The following is a 10,627-nucleotide window of genomic DNA, read 5'->3' as shown; positions in this document are numbered from 1 at the left end:
CTCCTAAGACTCTACGGTCAGCGCTGGCTGCTCTGTATGTGTGCTCCCATGGCAAGAAACTGTTACCTCTATTTTGGCACTTCCTCTGAGAAAGCAAGTTTGTTCAAATCAGAGACTGTTGTTTTTTTTTTTCCCCTGGGATAGCTATCAAAACTAACACAATCTTAAATTTATAATTGAGGTGTAAGAAATATCATGGTATAAATACATACATGTCTAATTCATTGTCCCACACATTCAAAACTAGCTTCCTTCCTATTTGGGTTTTATCTTGAAACATCTTTGCCACGGATTTTAATTATTTAAATTTTATATATCCCTGTATTTAACATTGAATATTTTATTTTTCCATTTGAAACTAGAGTCTGCTAGTGAATAAAGTCATACCATGAAGGTATAACCCTCCATGCTTGTGTCATTACCTGCCATGCTGACCAGACCCTTAGCTGGCATCTCCTTCTTGCCTTAACTCGCAAGCAGGCAAGTATCTGTATTGCTGCTAGTGGCAATTTTTGCTTTCCGTAGGAATCTGCCAGTAAGAGATTTAAGCTGGAGGTCAAGAAGTGTGAATAACTGAAATCATAATTTTCACATCTATTCACTTTAAAATATATTTGTAAATACTTTTCTATCTTTATAAGTACATTCAATTCTATTTAATTCCAATTTATTACAATCTGTAAATTCACACTATCTTTATATAACCATAAAAACTGGCATTACAAATCCAACTCAGGTGTGTGGCTCTTTATATAATAATTTGAAGAACGAATTGTATCTGATTTTGGTAAATCATGTCAAATGTGCTTCTCAGAGAAAAGCATGATACAGATTTACCCAAGATGAGGGTAAATGAAGTAGTCACTGTACTTACTCTTCCGAGAGTTACCAACTTCAGCTGATTCACTAAGGACAAGAGTCCTAAAGGTTACCTTGATGAAGAGGACCTATGAGCAAAGTCTTGGGTGGAATTTTTTGTCTCAGCATATGACTCTTCACTTTCTCTGACTTGTGTTCTGGCAGGGCCTAGTACTCTGAATTTTTTTTAATTTCCAACACACTGTGAAGATTTTCTACACCAAGGTCTTTGCTCCCTTTTTGCCTAGGAAATATTTTATGGCTCTCTTTTTTGTTGAAAATAAAGTATTTCAAATATTGCCGTCCTTTACCTTTACAGTGCTGGTATTATGAGTTCTCTGGCTCCTGTGAGGAGCCTCTACACCGATAAGATCTACATTTGATTTAGTTCCTAAACCTGAGGCTAAATAATAAATGACGAGTCCTTGGTGACCCACATTCAAACCTTACTAATGAGACCTTTTTATAATGAACTTGGGCAAAAATACTAAAAGACACTGCAGTGGGGGCAGTGTCCTTAGAGACATAAAGATGCCACAACAGCAACAGGTGCAGGCCAAGTACACTACCCAGGTAGTGAAGATCAGGTGTGCTTTTCCTGCAATTTTTCCCTGCCATGTATGAAAATCAAAAGATCACAAAACTAACTTATTTGGCATTTCTTCTCAAATATTATAAAAGATAACACGAAAATACTAGAAAACCAAAGCAATTATTTTTAATAATTTAAAGCGATATATAAATATTTACATAAAATTAAAAAAAATTTCCATTATTCACAACTATAGTTTGCTTTTTTCACCTAATCACATTAAGTATTATCATAACAATAATCATAGAGGTGCATTATTATGCATGATGTGTGTTTGGGAGCATCCATTCATATTCTAAGGCATTATTACTAGTTTTAAATATATGTGCAATTATCGCTAATACTTGAAAATGTCTTAATTGTAGTTAATTGCATGATTGTATCATCTTCATATACATATAGTTTGTTGGGCCTTTTATAATAAGCAATTGCTAAAAAAAAACGCAGATCATAAATTTCTAGAGGTAGAATTTCAGAATATAAAAATATTTATATTTTGAGGCTTTTATATTAAATTACTAGTGTACTGTCAAAAAGCTTATACAAAATTATGTAGTCAAATTTTATTTGTGTCCTAGCTGGGTACTCACAGTTAAAAATTTAATACTTACAGTCAAGTTTAAGGGTCATATATGATGTTTTCATTTTGTATTAATGCTATTGTGACTTATAGAAACTCATGTTTCAGAAAGTATTTTTGCATTTTTATTTTATGTTAATTTGTATGTCCTCTACTTATTATTTTGATAGAATCTCACAATATAATAATAAAGATTATTTTTAATATTAATTTGACAACTTTTTACCTAAGTATATAAAAATAAGTTTCATCTAAGGAGAATTTTCTTATTTCAGTGTTCTATTTTATAGTGGTTTTCCTTAATAATATTTTAAGAAAATATTTAACACTTTGAAACAGCTTCTAAAGAACTAGAGTCAAAGGAAAAAATTGCAGTGTAAATTAGAATATATTTTGAATTTAATTATGATAAAACGTGACATAAAAATTTGTGGAATATAGCTAAAGAAGTATTTAGAGTTCAATTTATATTTTCAATATATATTTTAGAAAATATGATATATTCAAAATAACTAATGTAAGTATTTGTCTTCTGAGGCTTTAAGAGGAACTAATAAAAATAAAATAGAAGGAAGAATATAAAATAGTAAAAACAGAAACAAGGTATATGGAAAATTCATATAAGATAAAGAAATTAGGTATAATTATAAATGCAGAAACAAGATATATGGAAAATTAATATAAGATAAAGAAATTAAATATAATTATAAAAATATTTTTAAAAAACTTTAATAAAACTACAAATAAATCTGAAAGGAGAAAAAATAAAAATTATCCACATTGAGATAATATCTTACATTGAGAAAAATATCTCAAGAATGGAAGAAAAATTATCAGCCTTACTATGAAACCAATTTATAGCTTTCACATGAAAGCTATAACCCAATTGTAACCCAAGAAGAAAGGGAAAGGGGAGCGGGAGGGCAAAGGAGAGGGGGGCATGAGTGGAGGAAGGGTAATTGGTGGGACCACACCTATGGTACATTTTAGAAGGGTACATGTGAAATTTACTAAGTGTAGAATATAAATGTTTTAACAGAATAACTAAGAAAATGCCACAAAGGCTATTTTAACCAGTTTGATGAAAATATTTCAGATTGTTTATAAAACCAGTATATTGTACCCCATGAGTGCATTAATGAACACAGCTATGATTTAATAAAACAAACAAACAAACAAACAAACAGATGTTTGTGAGGATGCAAAGAAAACGGGAAGGGGCAGCGCCTGTGGTTCAAAGGAGTAGGGCGCTGGCTCCATATGCTGGAGGTGATGGGTTCAAACCCAGCCCCAGCCAAAACCCACAAAAACAAACAAACAAACAAAAAAATAAATACAAAGGAAAAGGGAAGGCTTCCACAGTGTTGACAGGAAAGTAAATTAGTACAATTTTACTGGAAAACAATATGGGAATTTCTCAAAGAATGAAGAAACAGAACTACTATAAAAGATGTGAAGTTGCCATCTTTTTTTCTGACTGCATATTATTCCTTGGTGTACATCTACCACAATTTGTTAATCCATTCAGGGGATGATGGGCACTTGGGCTGCTTCCATGACTTGGCAATTATGAATTGGGCTTCAATAACCATTCTGCTTTTATGTTTACCTGGATGGAGCTGGAACACATTCTTCTTAGTAAAGTATCTCAAGAATGGGAAAAGAAGTATCCAATGTATTCAATATTACTATGAAATCAGTATATAATCCCCTACACATTCATAGGAATGGTAAAACATAACTATGGTCCAGAAAGAAGGAGGGAAGAGGAAGAAGAGGAGGTGGTGTGGTTGGGAAGAGGGAGGGTATTTGGGGGGACCTAACCTAATGTGCATAATGCAATGATACATTTCTAAACTATTAAGAATAGAGTATGAATGTCTAACTCAAACAAATAAGGAAGGGAGTAGATGGTTATGTTAATCAGTTAGATGTATGCATTCCACATTGTATAATCAAATCAGCACGTTGTACTTCATACATGCATTAATGTACACAGTTATGATTTATGAATATTTCTTTCTTCATTTCTATTGAATCATAACTGTGTACATTAATGCAATCATAGGTATAATGTGCTGTTTTTATATACAATTTGAAGTACTTTCATCAAACTGGTTAACATAGCCTTCACTCCATTTTATTAGTTATTATGTCAAGACATTTATATTCTACACTTAGTAAATTTCACATGTACCCTTATAAGATGCACCATAGGTGTGGTCCCACCAATGACCCTCCCTCCCTCCATCCTCCCTCTCCCCTCCCCTCTCTCTCCCCTTTCCCCTTCTTCTTGGGTTATAATTGGGTTATAGCTTGCATAAAAAAGCTATGGATTGGTTTCATAGTAGAGCTAAGCACATTGTATACTTTTTCTTCCATCTTGAGATACTTTGTTAAGAAGAGAATGTTCTAGCTCCATCCATGTAAGTATGAAAGAGGTAAAGTGTCCATCTTTCTTTAAGGCTGCATAATATTCCATGGTGTACATATACTATAATTTATTGATCCATTTGTGGGTCAGTGAGCACTTGGGCTTCTTCCATGACCTGGCAATTATGAATTGGGCTGCAATAAACATTCTGGTACATATATCTCTGTTATAATGTGATTTTTGGTCTTCTGGATATGTAACTAGTAGAGGAATTGTAAGATTGAATGGCAGGTCTATTTTTAGATCTCTAAGTGTTCTCCAAACATCTTTCCAAAAGGAACATATTAATTTGCATTCCCACCAGCAGTGTAGAAGTGTTCCCTTTTTTCCACATCCTTGCCAACATCTCTGGAATTTTGTGATACGAGGTAATCTTACTGGAGTTAGATAATATCTCAACGTGGTTTTGATTTGCTTTTCTCTGATGATGAAGGATGATGAGCATTTTTTCATGTGTCTGTAGACTCTGCGCCTGTCTTCAGAGAATTTTCTCTTCAAGTCCCTTGCCCACACTGAGATGGGATCACTTGTTCTTTTCTTGCTAATATGTTTGAGTTCTCTGTGGATTCTGGTTATTAAACCTTTGTCAGAGACATAACCTGCAAATATCTAAATGTAAGTCTCTTTTACAAATTGAGGCACATTCTGATTGGGTGCATAAATGTTAATAACTGAAATCTCATCATATTGAGTGTTACCCTTAACAAATATGAAGTGACCATCTTTATCTTTCCTTACTTTTCTTGGTTTAAAGCCTATTGTATCTGGTCATTGTATCTGTGAATGAAATTGCAACACTTGCTTTTTTGTGATTTCCATTTGCCTGGAATATAGATGACCATTTCTTCACCCTGAGTCTATATTTATCTTTTAAGGTAAGATGAGATTCTTGTATCTGGCCTGAGTTAAGCCATTGACATTAATATTGATAAGCCTGGTAGAAGTTTTGGTATTGAGCTTTTTGAAAGTCCAGTGGACATTTTTAATCCTTTCACCACTGTGGAAGTTGGAATTTGATCAAAAGTTTCTGAATGAGTTTACTTTTGTGGAGGATTGTGGTGGTCATTATGGAGGATAGGTCTGAGAATATCCTGGAGAACTAGTTTAGTTATGGCAAATTTCTTCAACATGTGAATTTCATTAAGATATTTAATTTCTCCATCATAAATGAAACTCAGTTTAGCTGGATAGAGGATCCTGTGTTGAAAGTTATTTTGTTTTAGGAGATTAAAAGTGGATGACCACCCTCTTCTAGCTTGAAAGTTTTCAGCAGAGAGATCTGCAGTCATTCTAATATTCTTCCCCTTGTAGGTTAGGTTTTCTCACGTCGGGCTGCTTTCGGAATTTTCTCATTCATATTAACTTTAGTGAAGTTAATTATGATGTGTCTGGGGGTTGTCTTATTCAGGTTGAGTCATGCTGAGATTCTGAAACTGTCTGCTATCTGCATTTCAGAATCTCGTGGCATGTCTGGAAAGTTCTCCTTTATAAACTCATGAAGAAAGGCCTCTGTGCTTTGCGAAGCAACTTCATTGCCTTCAGGAATTCCTGTAAGGTGAATTTTAGTTTTCTATGAATTATCCCAGACCTCTCTGAGAGAATGATCTGTTTTTGCTCTCCATTTCTCTTTTTCTTTGAGAGTTTAGGAGCATTCAAAAGCTTTGTCTTGAATGGCAGAAATCCTTTCTTATGCTTGCTCCATTCTGCAACAGAGGGATTCTACTGTATTTCTCAGATCTTTGAGGGCTGCAAATTCTTATCTCAGTGTGTCAAAATCTTTGGTGATTTTATCTTTGAATTCATTGAATTCTTGGGACAACTTTTGAATTGCTCTTTGAATTTCGAATTCCAACTTTATTTACCTCCATTCTATTAATCTCATTTGCAATCCAAACTCTGAATCTAATTTCTGACATCTCAGCCATTCGTCTATGAATGGGATCTTCAGTTGTGTCTGCCGTATTGTTTCCTGGGGGAGTTGATCTGCTCTGGTTATTCATGTAACTGGAGTTTTTCCACTGATTCTGCCTCATGATTATTTTACACCATTAGACTAGATGAGCAGATAAGGTGAAGTTGGGTTGGGAGGCTCTTGGAGTAGTGATTAACCAGCCCTTTGCCCAGGAGCTGTGACTGGTATCTGTACCTTTTCCCCTAAAGCTTTGCAGAGGACTTGTACAGTATTACGGCCTGAAACACTGGGGACTTACTTGGTGTGGTGGAGCTAAGTGGCTCTGTCTTGTTTTCACCTGGTCTCTGTCCTACTCTAGTGAGTCAGTTATTCTGGTTTGATGTCTCAGCTATAGAAAAATACCAGCAATTCAGTCACCCCATCCCCCACAGGTAACAACTGGAAAAGGAAAATCAAACCTTCCCACAACCACACACCCAGGGTACTTGGATAGTCCTTGAGTGATTGGTTTAGTCCAAGAGATCCAATTGTCCCAGTCAGCACCCAGTCTCAAGTGAGGGAGTTCAAAAGGTCTCTGGCAACTAGATAGCATGGGTTTGCTGGCAACTTGAGTATGGCTCATTCTGGTGCTCTGTGGTGACATAAGGACCCCTCCCCCAGCAAATGAATTAGTCTGGAAAGGTTGATGCTTCCTTCCCCACCTTGCACCCACCCAATCACTGGTAACCCTGCAGTGCTAAGACCTAGTTCCCTCCAATGAGTAGATGTTCCAGGGGTTGGAGCCTGCCTGAGTCACAGAGAGATCTTATGTCTCCTCAGCCAGGCCCCCACCTTCTGACACCATCCGGCAGGAGAAGGTGAGGCCTGACAACCTCAAGTGGTTAATGGAAGCTGGGGCAGTTCACTCAGTTCCAGCCCCACCCCTGATTGATGTTGCTGACACTTATATTTGTGCAGAGTTTGTGGTTCTGTCTTGGCTATATTTCCCTACAGACCAGGTACTGTGTGAGTTCACAGAAATTGCAACTCAGCCTGGTCTGTGCCAGTGCCCAGAGCTGGTGTTTCTGTTTCTGCTGCATTCTGTGTTGGGTGGGTCTGGTTAGAGCTTATACTCAGGTTTTGATTTCCTACCTACCTTTGTCTCAGCTATGATCCCCTGATGGCCGGGTGCTTCTTTGGCAGACTAAGCAGTCCTGGTACAGCCCTGCCCTGGGAGCATGCTGCCTCTGTGTATGCATCTTCATTTCTTCCTCCTACTGTGCTCTGCCCAGACCAGTGCCACCTTAGGCATACCCTTTGTTCATGGGGTCTACATTACCATCCCAGATCTATTCCGCAGTGTCTGCCACTGGAGAAAATTCCCAGCTTTCTCTGGTTGCTCAGAGAGTGAGGAAGTGTCCTTCCAGGGGTGTGAGTCCTATTGTTCCTACTGTTGCCACTGTTGCTTAGTGCTAGGGGGCACCACCTCTCCCCTTCCATATGGTTCCTTCATTCTACCATTTTCTCCTAACCCCCATGCTGCAGAATCAGCACAGACCTGCAGTAGCCCACACCCTGTCCACACCTGTTGAGAAAATGCCCAAGAATCTGGGCTCTATGCGGGAAAGGCTTCCAGACCTCAGGATGAGAGTGGAAGGGGGTGCTGGGAGTTCAGAATTTCAGAGAATATATAGAGTTATATAGAGACTATATACAGTTGTATGCTTGGCAGGAGAGTGCCATGGCTCCCTAGTAGGGGATGGAGCTCTGGTTTTTAGAGGGACTCTCCTGTGGGATAAAATGGGAAGATGTTTGAACTCTGCTCACTTGTTTGTAGAAAGTATACTGTGAGCCATTCTCAGGGGGGTGGGGACTCCCGTCCACTTGGTAATGGATTTTGTACCTTTTGTTTGTATCCTTGGGGTCACAGCTTGCCTCAGCAGGATTGATGTGTATTCTTTAACCTTGTCTCTTGGCTCAGCTCCAAACCATCAGCTTACTTGCGAAACTTCTGTCCTTTAACTCTCCTTCTGAATTCGAGCCTCTGTGGAAAGCTGGCTCCAGTCAGCCATCTTGCCTCTGCCCCTCCGGGGTCCCCCCACAGTTATGATTTAATATATAATTAAAAGAAAAGAAAAAACAGAACTGCCATTTGATTTAGTAATCCCACTACTGGGTATCTCTCTAATAGAAAACAAATCAATATATGAAAAAGATACCTGAACCCTGAAGTTTATCACAATGTTATTCACAATTGAAAAGAGAGCATCCTAAGTGTTCATTAAGAGATGGTTGGACTATGAACAAGTGGTAGGTGTACACCGGGAATACTGTTCAATCTGGAAGAAGAATGAAGTCATGTCTTTGGCAGCAAAATGGATGGAGCTGAAGGCCACTATCTTAAGTAAAATAGCTCAGAAACAGAAGGACAAGTAACTCATGTTCTCACTAATATGTAGAAACTAAATAATATGCATATATAAATGTAGAGTGTGGAATGATAGACAACGGAGACTCAGATGAGTGGGAGGTGTGTGATGAGAATAATGGGTATAATGTTTATTATTTGGGTGATGGATACAATAAAAGTGCCTACTTTACCACTACTCAATATGTCCCTGTACAAAAAATTGCACTCATTTTCCATAAATTTATACAAATAAAAGTAAATAAATAAAAAGAATGTACTAATGATACCCATAACAACCTGAATAAATTTAAAAATATTTATGTGTGTCCCATACCACAGTGGTTACAGTGCCAGCCACATACACCCAGGCTGGCCAGTTCAAACACGGCCTGGGCCAGATAAACAACAATGACGACTGCAACAATAAAATAGCCTGACATTGTGGTGGGCACCTGTAGTCCCAGCTACTTGGGAGGCTGAGGCAAGAGAATCATTTAAGCCCAAGAGTTTGAAGTTGCTGTGAGCTGTGATGCCACAGTACTCTACTGAGGGCAACACAGTAAAACTGTGTTTCAAAAAAAAAAAAACTTATGCTGAAAGAACATAGAAAATGAAAAGAACATATTGCATAATTCCCTATAAATAAAACTTTAGAAAATGTACACCAATACACAGCAACTAAGAGCTGTGGGGACAGGTGTGTGGGGAAGGATGGGCAGGAGGCATTGCACAGGGAATGGAAGCTTTGGGGGAGATGTATATTTTCACTGAGTTTAGTGATGGTTTCATGGCTGTTTTCATATGTCAAGACTTGTCATATTTTATAATATATACCTCAGTAAAGCCAGTTAATAATAGGCCCTCTTGAAATAACTGGTGGAATAACATGGGGAAATAAATCCTGAAGGTGTATTCTACCATTTCAGAAATGAAGGTAAATGCAGAAATATTTTTCCTTTCACAAATTACTCAAAGCTTGAAAATACTGAAAGATGAGGAAAAACAATAATTTGTGTAACAATTAGTATTCTTAGAATTGATACTTCTGGATCAATAGTCATTAGATTTTCCAGTTCAAGGAGCAGCAATATTCTCTCTGCAGTTATACAATGCCTTGGAATTGGTGTATTCCTACGGAAAAACTTCATGATATTTATCCACTGCCCTGAAAATGAGTGACAGTTGATTCAATGATCAGGTGAATTTGTTTTCAAATAGCATTGATTTGAGCATTTCAGATATAATTTTCTTCATATTTTTTTTTCTTAGTAAGATATTAAGTGTCTCATTTTGGGAGGCACAAGGATAGAAAATTCGGAACCCAACACCAAGGTGTAGTGTAGACACCATCTCTCAACTAATTTTTGATTTGAGGGGATCATTCTCCTTAATTCTTTCTAAGTAAGTTTTATTGAGCCTTGTCCTGAGTATCAGCAAAATACTGATACTCTTTGTCTTCATTTCTTCATTCTAATTTTTAATTTATTCTACTCTGAACCCAATATTTGAGGATCCTTGCCTCTTGTTATATTATTTGCCTTGTATTCAATTACATATTTTCATATGTATGTTTTTATAAGCTTATTAGTGGATATAGTATTTTATTGCTATAAAAATTACAAATTTTAGTATTATAAATTATTATGCAAATAATGTTTTCCAATTTGGGCAAGTAAATTTGTCCAATTATAAAATTATATATATTTATAAAAGATTCTCTTCACTTTCATGATCTATGTGTGTAATCTTGAAGAGGCAGTGTCACATCCTATGAAAATTACAGACCTGGAAACATATGAAAAATGTCCAAACCCTCCCTGATTCCATACTTAACTACTATTAGTTACTATTCCAACACGTCA

Source organism: Otolemur garnettii, unplaced genomic scaffold (genome assembly GCF_000181295.1).
Source record: "Otolemur garnettii isolate 467f Iridium unplaced genomic scaffold, OtoGar3 scaffold00043, whole genome shotgun sequence".
Lineage (NCBI taxonomy): Eukaryota > Metazoa > Chordata > Mammalia > Primates > Galagidae > Otolemur > Otolemur garnettii.
Note: the sequence above shows the minus strand (reverse complement) of the source record.